Below are 20,937 nucleotides of genomic sequence, written 5' to 3'. Positions count from 1 at the left end.
AGATGACATGGAAAAAAATATCTTCAGTGTAGAAAAATGCTGTATGCTGTAAAATTCAGCCAATGGATAACTGTGGAGTTTGGCTTTTTTGGGAGGTTTTTTTTTTTTTTCTTAAAAAAAAAAAAAGCAAACCATAAGAAAATCATTACTTTTTTCCTTATTTAAGATACTAGTGTGCTTTATAGTAAAGACTAACAGACGTTTATCCTGGTTTAACTGCATAGTGACAAATGGCTATTCAAAATACTACAGTGTTTCCATAAGCTGAAGCTTGGTAACCACACAGAAAAATATACCCTTTAAAGCTAAGCATCTAATTTTTTGCTCAGGTGAAAGAGAAATTAATATATTGTTGGCAATATTCAAAACTTCTGCCTTATCAGTACATATCTTTTTTTAGCTGAGCAAAACTTAGGCAACAACAAATTTGCTGGCAAAATCAACTGATCTATAGAAATTACAATAGGAAAGGTTATGTTTTCTTACAAAAAAAGTCTCAACAATTATCCAGTTGTTAGCAGGTATTTGGTAGAGAGGTGAATATTCGCTATGTGCCATTTTAAGTTTCTTGAAAGGCTGGTAAAAATGATGTTGATGGAGAGAACCTTTCAGTAGCTGAATATAATTTTTAATTATTTCATAATATTTCCAAATATATGAATATTTACCTTAATTTTATATTAAGCTTAATTTGAGCCTCTATATCAAAATTAAGATAAGTTGCAACAAATAATTGATAAAAACTAAGCATAAGCATAACTCTTATTAAAAAATATATCATAACTTAATAGTTATAAAGGGCTTTCATGTGGTAGAATATATTATCTTTCACTACACGAGTTTATATTTTTCAGCAGACAGGCTGTAATTTGGTACTCTCACTTTCTTGGAATAACATGTTGTCATTTCATAATCTTTTTTTTTTTTTTAAAAAACTCAATCAACTAAGATATATATTACTATCTTTATGCTTACTATTACAAAATTTAATTCTGTATGGCTGAAGCAGACAGAAGATCTTGCCTGTAGGGGATGTGTTGATGGCCCAGTGCCTCAACTGGATATTCTTTCTAGTAGAAATGTGTTGACTTCTCTTTACGCCAAGAAGAAAATGCACAAATCAGTAATGATGAAAGTCAAGAAATTTAGAAATGACCAATCAATCAGTCTGCTTCTTATTTTTGGCATTTAGTACGAGACCCCTTGAATTGATTTCAGATGAATTTAGTGGAGGAGCAGTCGTCTCTAACAGCGTCTCCAGTTTGGCATCCTGAAGTGAAGGCATCCAAAGTCACTCTGGGAAACCTTACGGTAATCTTTAATGTTAAATCTGTAGAGTCTCTGTCGCCATTTCAGATGGTGCCCCAAGACATCATGTTGCTTACCTTCATAAAATGATGTTTTTGGTGACACAGCTAACCTTCCTTAAAAACATACACGTTGTATACATTGTATGTCCAAATAACCACTTCCTTCCAGCTGTATCTTCTTGAATTTGTATACACTGTGTGTGCCAAATGCAGGCCTTGAAGTCTCGTAGGAACTCCACCTCTAGAGCCATGCCATAATGTAAACCTCTTGGCATTTCTAAAACAGCAGTTCCACATATCAAAGCCATGCTTGTCTGAATTTGTTTTCAGATTTTGTCATCTGCTGTAACAGCTGTCTCTTAAGCAGCGCCAATAGGCTCTGCAGACAAATCTCACCATGGGAATTCTCCTCCAAGGGAAATCTTGCGCCGTGGCAATTAACAGCTCACATGTTCGGAGTGATGCATACCAGGTGTGTCACGCTGGTGAGATGTGTTAGAGGAGCCGTGACATGGAAAGTTGACTTGCTTCAGTAATGGGTGTAGAACAGCATGTCTGTACCTCTTCTGCATAGTAAAATATGCCGGTGCAGCACGTATAGGTACTCAGTTGGAACATCCTGCTACAAACGCAATTGAGAATTGGCATTATTAACTGCTTAGCTTGTGCTTGATTCTGTCGGTTTGTGTAGGTTACCTAGCTGTCTCATTATTTTCCAGCCGTGAGCGAGAGAATATTTCTCATACTTTTCTACAGATGTTAGGGGTCACAGTGAGGGTTGGATTCACAAAAGCTTTGTTAGAGCTTTGCTGAAAGCTCTAGTGCAGGGGGTCTGACTGAAAGCTTTGATGTAGGGGGTCTAATTTCAGAATGACCTCAACTCCTGTGTCATACTTTCCTTCTGATAAGCAAGTGGGTTTTTTAATTTTTTACTCTGCCATTGTCATAGCAACTTCCCCTTGAGTCATCTTTAGATGGTTACTTTTCATCTTCAGGGCTATCTATGTTACTGTTCTGATTTTACCTGAAATATTAAATGAGGACTTCAAGATCTGCCTTCCAACTTTGTTTCCTTAGCTTTAGGGAATAAACAAACACCAACTAAAAAAGCATATTTGTATGCTTATACCCTGCAAAAGGTATAACTAGCTGCTTCTCCTATGATACGATAAATAACTGAGCACAACAGTCCTATTTAGAAAGATTTAACACAATAGTACAAAGTTAATAATTTTTATTTTAGAATGTTAGTTTTTCAGGAAGGGGAATATAATTGAAATACAGTCGTAATACATATAAATATAACAAAATGCACAAAACAAAAATATAATAAAGGCCAAAAACTGGAGCAGCTTTGAAAATGGGACAATCGCCCTAAGCCAATTCTAAGCCTCAGGAGATCTTAAAACAGCTTGTAAAATCCAAGGGTTCTCCTGTCTCCCCACCTACTGCTACTGCAGCTGTTCCTGCGAAAGGTTCTTTCTGCATAAGTTAGTTTTAATACCAGCTGGAAAAGGAGACTAAACTATTTTTGCTATGATCAGACTAGATGAATTTCACACCTCTCTGTAAAAGAACTGGCTGGGCCAACAGCAGTCAAGTCACACTTAATCCTTGTTTTGAGGGTTTAAGGGAAACATAAACCCTGTGCTGGGTCTCAGCTGAAGAATAAATGCAGGGCAAAATCTGTCCCTTCCCTTTAGCTGCTGGGCTGTCTTGCAATAAAAAGGAGGTAATGGAAGGAAATGCAATATATAGCAGTTTGCAGATCCTTGAGGCTGACTCGGCAAGGGCTCTCTCTGTATTACATGAAGTTCAAGTTGTCATTGCTGTACGCTGTATCCTTTCCTCATCTGTTTGCAAAAACAAGTGTTCAGGTTACTGTTCGTGCTGCTGCGCTGAGGAGTGAAAGGGACTGGCAGCACCCAGCGGCCGTGCAGCTCCCCGGTCCCCGGCTCACGCACTCTAGCTGGTCTTACAGGGAGGATTTTGGCATGTCTGGTCAGGCTAATTGGCTTGACAGCTAATTAGAGCTAATGAGCCTGAAGCACAAAATAAACATGACAACTATGCTCTGCCTTTTATAACTCTGGCATTTCTCTCATTTTGGTGAAGCCTATTCATGTCACACAGATTGAAATACCTAGTTGATCTTGTTACCCATATGGCTGCCCTGAGCACGTGGTAATGCCTGCCTTAATGCCAAGAAGCGTTTGAATAACACAATTTAAGTCATTGTAGTGTGAACATGGATCGTCCCAATGGGGGCTCTCCCGTTCGTTCAGAAATGTGGTTGAAGGATCGAAGTAAACCAATGATTATTATTAAGTGGAAGGAGACACGTATGGAAGAATTGTCTTCAAGGAAACTGTAACATAGTGAAGTTTTGAGCTGGATGCAATGGGTATTGAAAAGGAAATAACTGCTAAAAATAATGACTAAAATTAAGATCTTTTAATTCCATTGTCGTTATGAAAATATGAATGGCTGATTCATGAGTTGTAGAAAGAATAACCTTAATATAGCTGAGCCGATTCTGCTGCACATTATGAAAAGCAATGGCAAGTTTTACTTTATACTGCTGAAAGATAACCATTGTCTTTACTGTTATTAGCAAATAAAATTACAAAAATAAAAAAAGAAGAAAAAAATTTTTCTATCAATTCACTCATAATTGAGCTGCACTTTTCCAGGTCTAAACAGGATGCTTGAAAATAAAAAGGCTGACCTGGGGTCTCCACATCCTGTTTTGGAGCCAAAACACAGAAGATCCACTGCATTACTACCGTATGTATTTGTTAGGTGGAACGGAGTTCCAGAAAGTTTTTGAGCAAGCATACTTCTGCCAGTCTTTTCCTCTGCAACTGACCTCCAGAATGTAGACTCTGAATAGAATTGCACTGGCATTGCAGTTGTATGTATGCTCATTTGTTCTGTTTCTGGTTTTTATTTTGCCGTAACAGGGAGGCTTTGGACATGTAACGTCATCTCTCTGGCTGAGTTCTCAGTCTGTACAATGGGGATGGTTATTCTTCCTTATTCAATTATTTAGAAGGCTGGATGAAGCAGAACTACCTTTTCAGATGTCACTTTTATTGCCACTAATGAAAATAATGCTACCGTATCAGTTTCATTTTAAACTCATTGTCAGTATATAAATGACTACAAACACTGCAGACAAATTAGAGCCTGCACCTTAACTGTTTATGAAAGGTTCTGATACTGCAATGACAAACATCATAGAAAACATTACAGTCAGTTACAAACCTATATGTTTTTTCTCTACTTCATCAGGTCCATCAAGTGTTATTTTCAAGGTATCCACTTTATTAAGTAACCTTGTAAAAAGAAAAGGAGATGCAAAATAGAGCACCCAGTTCAATGATACTGATCCTGTTTAGAATATCCAAGTCGCATAATAACACAAATAGATAAATTATCTAGATATACTATCTATATAGGTATGTTTAATGCATCTTTTCAATCAAGATTCTAGGAAGAAATCCTCACCCATATCCTTGTGGTTCAGGAATGTACACACTCAGACAGAGGCCATAAGAGAAATATTAAATGACTTCTTTTCAAAAAACCCAAACACTTCTTGTTTTAAAGGAAATTATTACAATTAAGTATGAAACTGCACCTTCCGTGCCAGCAGTTCACACTTCATGAGTTCACTTGGCCAAAAAAGTGTAGTGCTAGAAGAATGCAGTGTGTAATCTGGGAAGGTTTCAGCTATATATTGATAGCCTAAAGAATTGTAAAGGTTAATAGGAGATTTTGAAGGGAAGGGAAGAAGTGAGAAGTGGGAAGTAAACGTCATTTTCTTGGGTAATGCTTCCATTCACAAAAACAGAGGCAACAAGTATATGTAAGAACCCTAGGGATGAAGGATGGGTTAATCATGTCCCAGAAAGCCTTTTAAAACTTCACGGGGTTTTTTTTTTTAATAGGGGAAAAAATCGTCCCAGCTTTCCTTGAATTTGTAGTCGGGGGTTCCCATGAGCCTGCTTCATTCTACCACTCTAAGCAGTGTAGGAGATATTTGAAAGCCACTTCTTTCATATTGCATGGCTCTTCCTCTTGGGGTTATTCAACAGGATTTACAGTTCCCACTTAAGTCATAGTATCATAAAAGAGGTTATTTGCCCCACATCCTTTCATATAGGATTATATTTGTTTCTGATGGCATACCGGCTTTGACGCATTTGACCAGTTCCTAAGTAAATGAAGGATGTTTAGTGGGTCCTTCTTTTCATGTATTACAATATATTATGAATAAATAAAGCCACCATTTTTTTGGATTAAATATGTAAAGAATAGTCAGGCCTGGAATTTTTCTTGTGACCATCCCTTCTTAAAAGTAGTAGATGCATGTATCAATGTTTTATATAGCATGCTTAAATTACAATAGTTTTTAGACTACTTTTCAAAATCTGCATGATTTCCCCTTTGCAATTTCATGCTAATGGAAAACGTTAAAATGCTTATGATATGGGCTTGTTTGAGCCTTTTATTAAGCTGCTTTGTCTCCAGTTGGGGGAAAAAAATATTATATTATATGGATAGGAAGATTCCAGGGATCTATTTCAGGGCCTGTCATCGACCTGCTACCAAATTATATTATTACTCCGTATTGTCCTCCAATGATTCTGCAGTGCTCAGTTCATAAGCAAAAAAGACTGACTTAGACAAGAGTTCACGCCAGAGATATTAAAGGAACTAATCTGTACGCCTACCTCATTAGGAGGAATTGCTCAAGAACATGTTGTTCTTATATACAGATTGCCCCTGTAAGGCTGCCAATGTCAGCAAGACCTTGGGTGCATCTGTCATGCTAGTGACTGTAGATTTGATACATTTTCTAGTGCGTATTTGTGCATGAGTGCAAAAAATTTCTGAAAAACTTCGTTCCTGTGAATTTACTCCCTTTGCTTCTTGGATCATATAAGAACAAGCATTTGGAATCAGGCCAAAACACTTTTTAAAAACAGGTTAGATGGTGAAGTCTTTTTTCTCCTATCTACAGGAACCTTTTCTGATAATCGAGTTCAATATTGAAAGTCAATTTTTTGTCTGACTAAGATTTCAGCTCTTGAATGTATTGGATAAGTCAAAGAATAAATTCCTTTAAATATATTAGCCAAACAAAAAAGGGATTTTGCAACTGTAAAAACAATAACTGTGCAGATTGTCAGGACCTGTTATTTTACTGTCTTGGTATATAAATGTCTTTCAGATATTTTGCTAGAAAGGCTTCTTCAGGAGAGGAGTGCTCTGTGGTACGGGTTGTTACTTGCATTGAATTATTTACCGGTTCTCAAGATAGTGATAGTTTCCTTCTCACTACTGCTCTGAGTATCACTGCAGCAGGCTCAAATGCTCAATTTTGCTCAAGAGTGATTCCTCATTAAGAGTGTTGACTCTGTCCAACAGATCTTGTGATCATTCCTTTAATGGCTGCTATTGTCTTTTGCCACCTCCTATTTGTTTTTAATCTGCTTAATGTATGCCTTATCCTGCAGTGTTCCCAAAGCTAATAGTTTATGAGACATCTTACTGTAGTAGGGCTACATGACTTGCATAAATCTACTAAAATGGTAGTCTATTGCACATTGCTTTCAAAATCTAATAAGCATTGAACTCTGTTCCTCAGCCAGCTGGCAGACCTTTGTGATATCATTCTGATTGTATGACGAAACACTGATGTAATCAGTGAGAACTAAAGCTAACTAAACTGAGATAACAAAATTGAATCAAAGGCCAAAGAAAGGGTTATACAGAGTGACCCAAAAAACATGCAGAAAAATGAGTGTGATGGCACCCATGAGGATGCCACTTTGGGATCCCAGTCTATTCTGCTGCTTTTGTGTACATTTCCGTTCATTCTGATCCCATGCCAGAAGAGGCTTGAGCATTGACATTGTTTAATGTCGGTGTTCAGGGTGGTATCTGAGGTTTGCATGAAAGCGTTGCTGTGGCCAAGACGTGGAAGTTGAAATTATGACCCCTGACTCCAATGTCTCTGTTGGAGCTCTAGAAGTAGTCTTTCAAAATGGAGCCCATTCCTCCCACAGAGGATGCTCTCAACCAAGCCAAAGTATGTATGTCCTGCAAAGCTTACGTTGTACAGTGTGTGAAAGGGAGAAGTCTTGTTCTTGAAAGAGGATACGCTAGTTGATCTAACAGATATTTTCCTTTCTAACTTCTGGATTTAATGAGAAAATGATAAATAATCCTTCCTAGCAATCCTATTTTTCAAATAGACATGCTGCTGCAGGAAAGAACCCAGAGACTCTCTTCAAAAATAGAGAAGCTGAGAGCTTTGTGATCAATGATATCCAGCAAGTAATGCCCGGAATACTAAGTCCTCATTTTCCAAAAGCTAATGGAAGAAAGCATAATGATAAATGGAAGGAAATGCCATGCCTCGCTTACAAATGTAAATTCCTCCAAACAGGGTATTTCAAAAGTGAGCCCTCAGGAGGGCAGGCAGGTGTGCATTTTAACGAGTCGAATGGTTAATCACGGCACTGGTCCTCAGATGTGAAAGTCCTCAACCCTACATTGAGCTGCCTCCCTAGGTAAGCTTGGGCATGTGGGTACAACTTTTGAATCTGTCTGTCAGTCAGAAGATTTTCAGCCAGCCTAGTTCACAACCCCAGACTGTTACCAGCGAGGACTCCCGTTAGGCTAAACCTTGCAGGTTTCACAGAGCCAGTTCTGCTGCAGAACGTGGTCATTCATAATGAACGTTTATCTGTGCTGAATCAGCAAAGGTAGAGAGGAAATGTACTCTAATTTTTAATTTAAGTTACCTCACAGTTTTCTAAGTCATCAAACAACTCTTTTGGGGATAAATAACAGCCATCTTTTGTCCTTTTACTACAAAAGAGAAATTGATGTAATTAACGTCAGACAGCGAGATTGTGCTTTGCTGTGTAATGGGAAGGTGATGTTGAATTTGGCATTTGGTGAATGCAGTTTATCAGATGTTAACCAAATTGAATACCTCTACTGGCACCCTCTTTTAGGACAGTGATACTATCAGCCTCGGGATCGAAAGCAAGAGCATTCCAGCTTTGCCATTGTGTTTAACACCAATTTGTAAATTAATGTGGTCTAGAGTTGGAAAAAAGGCATTGCCGTGATATTAAGGAGATAATGGCTCCTAGTTAGTGATATTGATTTAGTTCTGCCCTGCTGCAAAGTAACTTATTAAAAAACTTCTGGCAGATAGATGTATTCAAGGACAAGTCAACTTGTTTTAATACGTGTGGGGGAGGGAAGAAACTAGTGTCCCTAGTGAGAAGGAGCAAGCTATCTGAATAAAGGCGATGTAAGTAATTTCTGAATCCCCCCCCAGAATTGAACTGTTATACACCTGCAGAATTTTGTGCATCCAGAGACAGGCAGAGTCCACTGACTCTCAGACTTAGCACTCTTCCTTTTTTTCCCCCTCACTCCATCTGTTCATATAGCACCTGTATTTCTATGCCTCACTGACTCTCCATCTGTTTCTATAATGTGTATCTTTCTCCTCTGCTCACAGCCCTTAAAATTTATAATAGAGGTAGGGAGACATTAGGAATGAGTGCCTCAACATGTTCATCCCACAAAGTCTTTACACTAATGCTTTCAGCTCCTGCCTGCTGCAGCATCTCTCAAGCCTGTTCCCGCTCCTCCAGGGCAGCTTTAGACTATTTCTGATAGCCCACCATCTGGCTCCCATAAGCAGTTAAATCTTATTTCACCCAGCTGTTGCTGCTGATGCAATTTGCACCTTTGTCCATGTACATTCTTCATTAGAGAATATGATCCAGCAGCAGGATCGCTGTAGACCACTGTGACCTGGTTTCTAGCTGCCAGTGGCTGACTGACTTAGCTCATGGTATACCGACAAAGTAGATTTCCTTCTCAGCTGGGTGTCACTAGGCCTGGAGAAAAAATATTTCCTTTTCTACACTGATATTGGCCAGTTAAGAAGTTTATTCTCACTCCTCACCTTTCTTTCAGTAAAGCTGGGGGGAAAAAAAAAAAAAAAAGCTGCCATTCAGTGTGAAATATAATGCTGGAAATTGATCCTGTAATATATTAAAACTGCAACACGTTAGGGGAAGATTTAATTGCATTCACGTCTTTCATTAAAAAAACCCATAAAATATACACACTAGGCATATTAGAAATTTAATATAGAGTGCAAATTCTCTTGCTTAATAGTCCAGTAATATCACTTATGCTCTATCAGTTAGACCTATCACTGAAATAAAATGATACGTTATCAACCAACTGGTACTTGCTTAACCTTGACTAGACAAACCCTTGAGATTATATTTTGCAAACATTTTTGTTCACGTAGGAAAGCAGCCAAAAAATATAGAAATGTACTTGCTGTACAAACATAAAAACTCAGTGAAGTTTTTGTCTTTTCAGCCTGACTTTCTTTGGACTATATTGTTTTGTGTTTGTTTCTCTACTTCTAAAGCTGCCACTAGCAGCTTTATCTGCTCCTGGGTATTTTCTGTTCCTCTCCTTGTTTCACCTATAGTAATACAGCACAAAAGACTGCTGTCTCATGCATGTTTCTATAAATGCTATTGAAGTAACCCACACACTCAGGTTCTGCATTACGATACTCCAGGAGGAAAGACAAGCTGCATATATAGACAGTATTAAGGCCTTGAGAACCTCGGAACTCCAACTATATTTTAACACACATGATCTTAAATGAAGTCACAGCAACAGTTAATTTTAGGGTGGCACTGTAAGTACCCTGGCCAGATGAAAGGTAGCTCGTGTTCCTGTATCACGTATGATCTGGCACGATGAGTATTTGGTTACAGCTGTTGTTGTGCCACTGCTGGGAAAGTTAAGAATTAAATAATTTTTTAAAGAATGATCCAGGATTGATGAAAAGCTGCAGAGCTGCAGATTGTAACACCATTGTTGTAAGGGTGAAACTATGTTAGAACACAAGGCGGCTTTTTTCCAAACTAAAAGTGATAGCCGTTTCCTTATTGTAACCCTTCCGTCAATCAACTGATTATCAAAATGGAAAATCTTCAAGAGTTATTATTCCAAAGGACTGAGTCTCTCTGCCATTTTTAGTTTATCATAATGCAATTCAATCTGTCACTGAATGTCACTTTGCTCATATACACTTTGCTTGTAATGCTTCAGTGTAACAAAATATAGTCGCTCCCACCATTTCTTAATCTTCCGCTGGTGCTCAGGCCATTTTAAGAAGGTGACCTAGTACCATTCTCTCAGGCATTCAGTTAATCTGGTGCAAAAGAACTTTAAATAAGTAGCAGCTGTAGTCTGTTTTATTGGAGGAGACCTGCAGCTTTGTAGGAATAGAAATCCCCATGCTGAATACCTGAGACACAAACTGGAAAGGTATGTGTATATGTATTATTATTAAGTTGCGCTTTGAGATTTTACAGTACCTTTCTTCTAAAGCTCTAAAAGTGCTGTAGAAATATTGACCCCCCACAACACCCTTTGCACAGAAGTAAACATGAAACCCATGGAGTGCATGTCACTTGCTCAAGGTCACAGAGCCAAGGCTCCACGCGCGTCTTGGCTTTAGGGCTTCTGCTCTAATGACCAAGTTACAATCCCAAACCCTCAGAAAATAAGCAAATGAAGAAATAATAATTTTCGGTGCTCTGGTAGGACTGGCTGGAAATGAGGTGTAGTTCAGAAGACTGCAAAATAACCTCACGCAGGTGTGTAAATTTGAAACTCACTTTGATTTTGTATGGCATTATAACAGTAATGAAATGAGATTGAACTCAAATGAATAATGAGCTCTAAATTGAGAATGGTGTGATAATGCTTTCCATGGTTCAATTAGTCAGCCATCTGTAGTACTTTCTAGTAATAGTTACATTGCTTGGTTTAGAAGAGATTTAAACGCCTCTGTCTAGTTTTCAAGAACACGTACACATTATACAAGAGATGTTGGGCATCGTGAGGAAAATATAACAGGAAATGTGTGCGCATTGACCCACATCCAATGGATCTAAGTATAACGGGAAGCCAGTCTGAATATTCAAACCATTAACTGGGAAAAAAATAATCTAGATATAACTGAACCCGCACCATGCATTTCCTTTGTAACCAGCTACTCGAAAAACTTATCTCAGACTTGATTATCTTTTTGCCTTTGGTCTCCGTTTCCATCGTGGAGCCCCTGTTTGGATGTTGCCTGGTGTACTTCCCACTCAGCAGGGCCAAGTCTAGAACTGTCTTCTGTCACATTGTAGAAGCATTGAAAAGCACCGACTCCTAACATACAGCTTCTCCTCAGCACGAGTCATTTTATCCTCAGTATCTTGAGTTCCTAAGGATCTCATCCTTCATCTAGGAGGGTTTAACAAGCTACAGAACGGGGATATTTTTATTATACTTGGACTGGGATGATAGGAAAAGATGTTTCTGTACTGCAGAAGTATTGGTCTAAGATGAGAACCAGGTAACGTGGGAGTTTTGGAGAAGCTGGAGCAAGCTGAAGAAGGTAAAGCAAATCTGATCTGATTGTCCAAAGAAGAAATAGCTCTACCTTTAGTATTTCATGAAACCTGCTATTAATCCAGAGAAGACCAGAGAGATGACACACCATGTTTCAATTTTTTAGAGTCTGGAAGGCAGGAATTCTTTCACAAAAGGGAAGGTAAACCACTGAAGAAGGTTGGCTCTATGTTTAAGTTGGTGTTAGAAAGCAGTTACTGTACCATCTGGGAAAAAAGGCGGTGGAAATCCTCTTTTTTAAAAAAGAAAGTTTAACATAATCTGTGTTATGTCTTTTACTTTATTGGCAACAATAAAAAAATGGTTAAATTTATTACTTTGTGATTCTTGCAATGTACACAGAAGTGTGTTGCATTAACACATCAATCAAGATTTAAACACATCCTAATTAGTTGACAGTGCCTGTCACTGAAAGGGCACTAACCTGATGCACAGTAAATGAAGTGTATTGTCTAAATACTGTCTATTTAAACAGCATTTATTTATATTAATGTTAACCTGCCCTTGACAAACTTTCATTGTTCTATTGCTCTGTTGCAGTTAGTAAATAATTTGCTCATGATTACCTGTCTCTAAATAGCTGAATTTTTCCGCAAACAAAGGAGAAAGTGATTTATGAACTTTGGTTTCAGATAAGGAAGGTGAGTTTCCTTCTAGGAAAGCAAGTTAGTAGTGAGCCTGTCTTGTCTATGAGAGTGAGTATAAGCATCCCTGAAATTCTAATGTAATTCTTCGTGTTTTAGATTAGAATGAATATCACACCACTAGGGCTCCTCCAGGACCACAGTCAGACCACTGAAGGACTGGTGATTCTATCTTCTAGAATCTTAATAGTGCTGTAGGGTTCTCCCGCACTCAAAAATGTTGTCTTTTTAATCCTGGGTGACAAACACCTTACACGTAGTTATGTTTCACCTGTCTTGATCGTAAGAGACATAGATGCTTATAGAGCTTCATCAGTTTATTGACCTTAAAAAGTCCTAGGTTATCCATTTCTTGATACAAAAAGAAAACACTTGAAATAGGACATTGTGGAAATTCAGAGGAAAGAGAAAGTCTTGATGACAAGCTTAGTAAATGTTGATAATACTAAGTAATGCTTTATAATATGCACTTAGCAATAACCATAATTTATGAAAACCAGATCATTTTCAACTACCATAAAATTTGCAAAAAAAGCCCTATGTAAAAATTAAAATGATTCTAACTACTACAGTTGTCAATAGACTGTATATATTTGTTTCTTACATACTGAGGTTAGATGAGCAATAATGTATTACCACATGTATAGCACTGAACTTCCGTCTAGTAAAGAAGGCACTGGGAAAACCTGTTGTGTGAGATAAGGTAGTAAAATACACCAGAGTTTATTGTCAGAGACTTCGAATGAGACTTGACTGAGATGGTGACTAGGTAGAAGGTTTGTAATTAATATGTCTTACATTTAAATACAATTTAGTATTCCATTGCCTAAAACTGTGTGTTAATTAATAATTTAAAAATATCTGCAGGGTATCCACCTGTGAACATTTATGAAAATAGATGCTTTATTATGCTTTTCCCCAAAGACCTTGCTACACTGATTACAAATTAGCCTGTATCTAACTATTATTAGATATGCACATGTAGATTATTATGAGATATCCACATGTATCTTTCACGGATGCAGCTACAGCGTTGTATTTGAAGGCAAAACTGCACCCACTGCGACACGAACGGTCCATGTCTCTTCCCAAATAACTTATCTAAGTTCTGACCACAGGTTGAATTACAATTAGCTTATGTCAGGAAACAGAAATTAACATCTGCCCGCAGATCAGATTAAATTAAAGCCATGAATATGAGTAGATGCAGCATATGAGACTATTCAGTTAATAAAGCTTCATTCCACCATTATTATATTGCTCAGAGGCTGCAGCTGAAGGTCGTAACTGGAGTTTCATTTTGTCGGTTGCCATTAAATATCCCATCATTCCACTGAATTTAGCATAGGAAAAAAAATTATAAGATCTGTTGGAAAATACTGGCTTTTTCAGGCAGCCATTCATTGTGGCCTTGACTTCAATTAGTTTGCATTCAGCCTGAGGGTATTTTGGTTTATAGCCTGCTGCAAGCTTAGTACCGCATATAAGACTGCAGAGTTACGACATTGCACACGTATCTCTGACTACTTGTATATATTTGATTCTTAGCAGCACCATTGACTTGTGAGAGGATCTATTTGGATCTATTGGTGAGAAAACAGAATATTATGTCTTTAGAATAGTATTCCAGAGGTTCATCTTGTATCAGGAGTACAAAAAATAGCATCAGTTAATCACTGATCCTTCCAAAATTGTGACTAAGTTGGGTATTATTATTTCATTATTTTTTTAATTGAAGAACATATAGTTCCAGATAGGAAAGGGAATCCTAAAGCTATATTCATGCTGGAATTAAAGGTCACCCTTATATTGCACATTAGCAAATAGAACCTCAGTAAGATAGAAGCGCTGATGAAGTCAGCAAGCAATTAAGGACATGACTCCTACACAACCTCTTCAGCTTACTAGTCACTTAATCATACAAGGTGCTGAGCCTTGTCACCCTGGACCTAAAACACATGCTTAATTTTAAACATGTGACTCGGTTACAGGATTCTGTGAGATTACTTGTACATAACATTAGACACCTGTTTAAATGCTTTGCTGGATCAAAGCAGGAATGCTCAGCATTTTGCAGGATTGCGCGTTAACTGGATTTTCTCTCTTCCTCCTATTGGAAAAACCCTTTGGTGGATATGTGCTTGTGTAGTGGGATGAGAAAGGGCATCTTCCAATTATGTTGAGATTCAGCTTTTCAAACCTTACTGTATGTGCTGACGTTTGATAATGAAAGTGGTCCTGATTTATTTCTCCTCTAATTTATTTTCGGTTGCAAATTTCCAGTTCTCAGCTTTTCTGTTCCAGACAAGAAAGCAAAGCAGATCATTTCAAATACTGCTCTTCCTGAAATTATGTTGAGGTTATTCTCAAAAATAAACACCAAGTTCCTAAACGTGAATATATTCTGGAGAGAACAAAGTGTAAGTGTCACAATAAGCTGCAAATAAACGGAGTGGCTGCTTGTAAACATATGGTCTCCCCTTTATGACTGATGTCTGATTTTTCAGTGTTAAGCAGATTTACGCCTGGTGGACATTAAATTAGCTAGTGTTCAGAGCTGTTTTTCTCAGTGGCTGGTTTCAGTTCTCATACATCTCTGTATTTTTCCTTGTTTTTCACAACTAGTTGACTTCTATGAAAATTTCCACTGGCCTAATTTAAGTGGAGCAGCAGTACCGTCCTGCTACTACTACTTTGCTTCCCAAGTAATTTTTTTACATCGTACACCACGGGCTTTGGAGCCCTACAGTACGTTAAGGCTGGCAGCTGGTTTCAGGAATGACTGGCAGTGTTTCCACTGTAGGGGCTCCGATTCTCACAGCAGCATCTTTCTCTAAGTGCCACGTGGCAACATTGGCTGCTGGACTTAAAAGAGAATTGCCCAGTGCAAGCAGGCATCTTTAGACATATTTTACAGTGAAATTTCTTTTCCTTCCTTTCCCTTTTAGTCATGCCTTAAAAGGGTCTAGAGTCAAAGCCTAATGGTTCCTAGAAGCAATTAAATAAAGCTACCTGGCCTATGCATTTCCAGTATGCAAGATAGCAAGTAAAGTGAATGGAAAAAATATTAAAACATGAGACAATAACCATTTAGTCCTCCAAATTAATTGCAGTTAAAAGAAAATAGTATTGGTCTTTGCAATCACTATGGCAATACCTGAGTTGTTCCGGAATGCTTTATTTGCAGCTAGAGTCACAGCCAGAGTGGGAACACTGCTGTTGGAAACTGCACAAAGGTACAGGAGACACGCTCCCCCTGCTTTGGGTTTTCATGATGGTGGCACAAAGAGAACTTAAGTATTTGCTGCACTACTGTAATATTTCCTGTATTACTCCATTAGAAGTTTCTGGGCCTATCTGGAAGGACGAAAGGATCCCAATATTTATAGAAAGAACCGGAGAGCTGCTTCCACAAAACAAAGTTGCAAAGTAGTGCAGAAGAAAGTCCTGGCATTGCACCGATATGTTTGCAGGGTGATGTTGCTGTCCTCATTTGATGCAACCCATCAAAACCAACACAAAGCAAAGCTGGAGAATTTTTACCCTGCTTCTGGAGCGGCTCTTTGCATACCACTTCAACATAACTAATTTCTTTGTTGTTCAATCATTATAATTCAGTACAGGGTGAAGGGTTTGCTGCTTCTTTCTTTCTATGGCTTGGATGGATGGCAAGGTCCACTCAGAAAAAAGGGAACTAATGGTTTGAAAGAGACATTTCAAAGGTCTCTTTCTTTATTTGATCTGTTTTGGGTATCGTTTTGATGCATTGTTCTGCTGCTATTTCCATATCTCCTTTGTTAGCCTACCTGTGTTTTAACGGTAGTTGCTGTTATTCTGTCTTCAGAATACCCCCCGGTATCTTCTGATTTTCTCTTCTCCTGTGGCAAAATCCCTGACTGGAAGGAAATATCATTAGTACAAACAGTAATAAACAGGCTCTGATTTGCAGGAATCAAGAGTGCTTTTAAGTGTGTGGCTTGATATATATTAAATGCACTTACAGACCTCAGAAGATATAATATGGCTTGCTTAATATTTCATTATTATGTCATTATTTCGCTGTCACCTTTTTCCCAGACACCAGCCATATCTTCTTAACGTTCCAGTAATGCATAAACCATACTCATTTTCCAATAAGAAGCAGTCCTATTGGCAAGAAATACCGCATCTAACCAAATACTGTGTGGTTCAGGACATCTGGTAAGAGGAAAATGAGGACAAGGAAGTATGCTTAGGTTGAACTAATAAAAAAAATACAAAGACATCCAAGAATCAAAAACAAAGTCCAAGGAAAATACTTGATGTTTGCACACTACTTTGTATGAAATTTCTATTCATACTGTATGGATTAACATGAACAAGATATTTTCTTTAATATTTTATTTGGCCGGGTTGAGTGCAGGGGTTCCAGTACTCTGGAGATGATCACTCTGAATGACTGGGTGACCCATTAAAGCATTCTGCTGAGGTATGTCTTTGTCCTGCCAGCTGGAGGATTTTGCCAGGGTTAAGTGCCAAAATAGATCTCAATACGAAAGTTTTAACTAATTCAAGGAAACCGTTACGTAACCTCGCTGCCAAGAATAGTGTTCACGTATACTGTTACAGAGAGATGTGATGAAGCTGGATGTATTCGTATTTGCAAAGTGCTTTGATAAGAAGGTGTTACAGAGTGCAATACATTATCATGCTAAATATGTACTTCAGTCTTTGAACACGGATTGGGGAGATGCAAAATAAGCCAAACAGGATTTTCAATTAATATGCACTGAAATAGTTTGACTAAATTCTATGAAAAGAACAAATGCTAAAGATAATCATTTGTCATATGCAAATATATAGTTTTATGTAGCCATGCTACTCTTACATGCATATTAGTATCACCTCCTGCAACTATTTCCTCTTTAGAGTCTTTAATACAAGGACAGCAGATCCATGCTTACGTGTGTTTTACATCAGCACGGGATCTTCCTCAGCATCTCAGAGAGCAAACATTTTGCATTAAACCAAAAATCTCTCAGAATTATTTCATGACAAGTTTTTGTTTCCTGTACCCATCTAATCACTAAAGTATATTATTTTTTACCCTTCTGCCAGGATGAAGTAGGAATAGTAAGGAACAGTATTAAAGCAAGGCTCAGAGCTATTTATGCAAGACATCTGTGATTATATGTAAAGTCTGGTTGATATTGTGTCTCCATCATTTGAAGTCAAGATCAAATACCCCACTGACCTCAGGAACACAGATCTACCCCTTTGACTAGTAAACAATTTTTATTACTATTTTATTGTACTTCCATGTGTAAGTTCTTGATCTGCCACAGCTACTGAAGTTACATAAAAGCCAACTCCGTGTTCTGTGGAACATTTATATTTACAAAAATGTAAAGGAGGAGGCTGTTGGTCACAAACAGTAATTATTTATGCTGGCTAATCTGTCACATAAGGTAACAACAACGCATCCTATTCGGGATTGTTCGCGTAGCAACCTGCAGCCTGCTGTGTCAGGGAATAAATACAAACCTAATTGTTGGAACTTTGACTTTTTTACCTTGGAAAAGTATTTACCTGTAGAGAACCTTAAGCTGCTTGTTCAACATTTACCTTTAATCAAATGGGAAGGTTTTATATATGACCATTAAACAAGCAAGTTGTGGTAAACAAGTTTATGGTATATTGGTATATCAAGGCTTTTAGTGGTTTTGAATATAATTTCCCTCAAGATAATACCATGCAATTGTTTTCTATCATTTCCCCAGATTCAGTTAGACCAAATGCTTTTTGCCCAACCTGGGGAGTACATGTTTATTCTCTCACATTTCATTTCTTAAGAAAAAAATATTCTGTGTATAATGTAGTCATCATTTAGAGAACATATAAATCTTACACTGTTACTCCATTCATATGCTTTTTTTAAACTGTCGTGCCAAATTAATCCCTGGTGCAATATTGTGCCACCAGTGAAGCTGTGCCGCTTACTTGCTTGGACTCTTTAGTTTTAATTGAAAGATTTATCATTCCAAAGAGTTTCTCTGTCTTCAGTATTTAGTACACGGACCCTTGGAAATCCTGACTGTTTTGCTGTTATTGTCTCTCTTCTTTATACAGTGTATGTTTTCCTTCTTTTTTAATCATGGTTTTCTTTATTGGAATGTGCAGAAGGTTCTCTCATATAAGCAAAATAAAAACCCCACTGTGATTTATGAGTCAAGTATACTTGACTCATACAGGTAGAGTTATGCAACTTTCTTTAGCTTTGTTGTGTTTATTGCACTAAATTAAAGATTTTGTTATTGATAATGAGTAATTTTGCAGGTAAATTATACCGGATTAAATGCAATAGCTCGTTCTTCTTTACTTGTACATTTAATTGTATTTTATACTGTATAATTGTATAATATAATTAAATGCTAAAACTGAGATTGTTCTGTGTGTTGAGATCATTGCTGAATGGAGGGTTGGTTTTTTTTTTAATTGCAAAGATCCAGCTTGATGAATATTTTAAATACTTTGTCTGTGATACTGTACACAGAATATCCACAAGAGGGAACTGTTTTACATAAAGAGGAGTCATTTCCTTGCTGCTAACACACTGCTTTCTGAAACCAAACCCTCTGGATTTAGGTCGAGCTGGCATGATTGTGTCCTGGACCATGCTATATGGTAGCAACAGGAAAACCACAGGTAAACATGGTGTTTGTTTTGCTATGTAAATAGTGTTCAGTTAAATAAGGAAATTTTGAGCTCTTGTGGAACTATTAAATAGAAAACTAATCTGCCTAAGTTTTGTGTTTGCTCAGAATAGATCTCTGCAGGAAACAGAGCTGGACAATCTTGTTTGGTGTGAAAGCCATGTGAGACGCAGTCGTTGCCCCAGTAAATGAAGCATGCGGCCCCCGTGCGCTTTTTCAGACTGCACTTTGTAAGACCAGTACTAGAAAGCAGGCCTTTCCTTATTCATAAAGGAGCATGCTCAAATGCACTTGAGTGTTACTCATTCACGTATCATTTGTATCTCTGTCTATGACTCCATGAACAAAATACAAAGTTACATACTTCATACAAGCTTTGTCTTTAGCAGGTAATTCCTATTGAGCAAACTTTTCACTGCTAAGGTGAGTCTCACCAGCTGATATCACTGAGCGTACCTTTGTGTGTGAATTTCATCATAAATATTTGTAGAACTGAGATCTGTTTGCGTAAATAAGAGTTTTGTTTATACAAATAACAGGAAAGGTTTGTTTCCCTGGATATATAGTGTGAATTTTATAAACTAGAACTCCCAATGCATGTGTTGGTTGGTTGGTTTGTGAAAAGTGTTTTGAGTAGCGAACTGAAAATCAGCTTTTTACAAGTGATCAAAATAAATATCCTACCCCTGTCCAAATCTGTGTGTAAATGTTGGGTAAATATGTTCAAAGCAAGTTATTTTAAAGTACAGTCTATATACTTTAGTGCACTTGGTTTGCTTTAGTCTGATTTTTTCTTTAGGAGCATCCTTTGTATTTGTGGGTACAGTATTATAGAGATGCTATTTTAGAAGTGCCTAATGGGCCTGTTTGCATCTGGCGTGCTCACGAAACCAACGTTTGCAGCACTCAGCTGCAGCAGTACCTTGGCTCTAACACTTGAGGAAACGAAGACTTTCAGACTGCAGCCTCTCTGTCAAATAATCTGGCCTCTCTCAAACAACAGCAAGAGAAGACATATGCCATATCTGTGGCTTCAGAGATCTGGCCCTTTTTATCTACCAAACCAGAATACAGAAGGATGTCCGTGCAAAAGCCTTCCCTAGGACACTGCTGTTCGTTGCCCAGGTCTTTCAAGGTGCAAAGAGCTTGTGGTTTCCAGTAGCTGTAAGAGCATCTGTCTGTAAGTACCTGGCACTTCTGAAGATCAGGCATCAAGTGGCCGTCTTATGATGCTCCTGCCCTTGTTCCACTCCTGGTGTTTGCCGATGGATAGAAGGATCTGTAGGTATGTGTACAGCTGTGAAAAGGGTGCTCCTTGAACACCAACTCAGAAACCCAGAGCAAATGACCACGAGGCCCAGGTTCTGGGCCCAGGTCCCAAGGTGTGTGATCCTGTCATGACAACACTTTATGGCCCAGGTGGCCTTCTAGCTGTGGGGAGGGTTGGTAATGAAAGACACGGGAGGGGGTAGCAGCTGTGGCAGCAGAGTCTGGGGTTGCATACGGCAGCTCTGACATGCAGTGTCTTTTCAATCTGACTTGTCTGCATCTAGAAATCCTCCACTTACTTACCTCCCTCTTAAACAGCCTCCTAGGAACGGGCTGTTTCAGGTGCATGATGTAACTATCAGTTTTCCTCCAGGATACAGTAATGTAGTATTTTCGCAGTTGTATACACCTTCATATTATTGTCTAATGCTTTCTCTATTCAGAGACCTCTACTAATCCCTTCTTGAAAAAGGGAGCTCTCTCTTG

The sequence above is a fragment of the Grus americana genome, chromosome 7 (genome assembly GCF_028858705.1).
Source record: "Grus americana isolate bGruAme1 chromosome 7, bGruAme1.mat, whole genome shotgun sequence".
Taxonomy (NCBI): Eukaryota; Metazoa; Chordata; class Aves; order Gruiformes; family Gruidae; genus Grus; species Grus americana.
The sequence above is the reverse complement of the archived record's forward strand: the minus strand, read 5'-3'. Positions refer to the sequence as shown.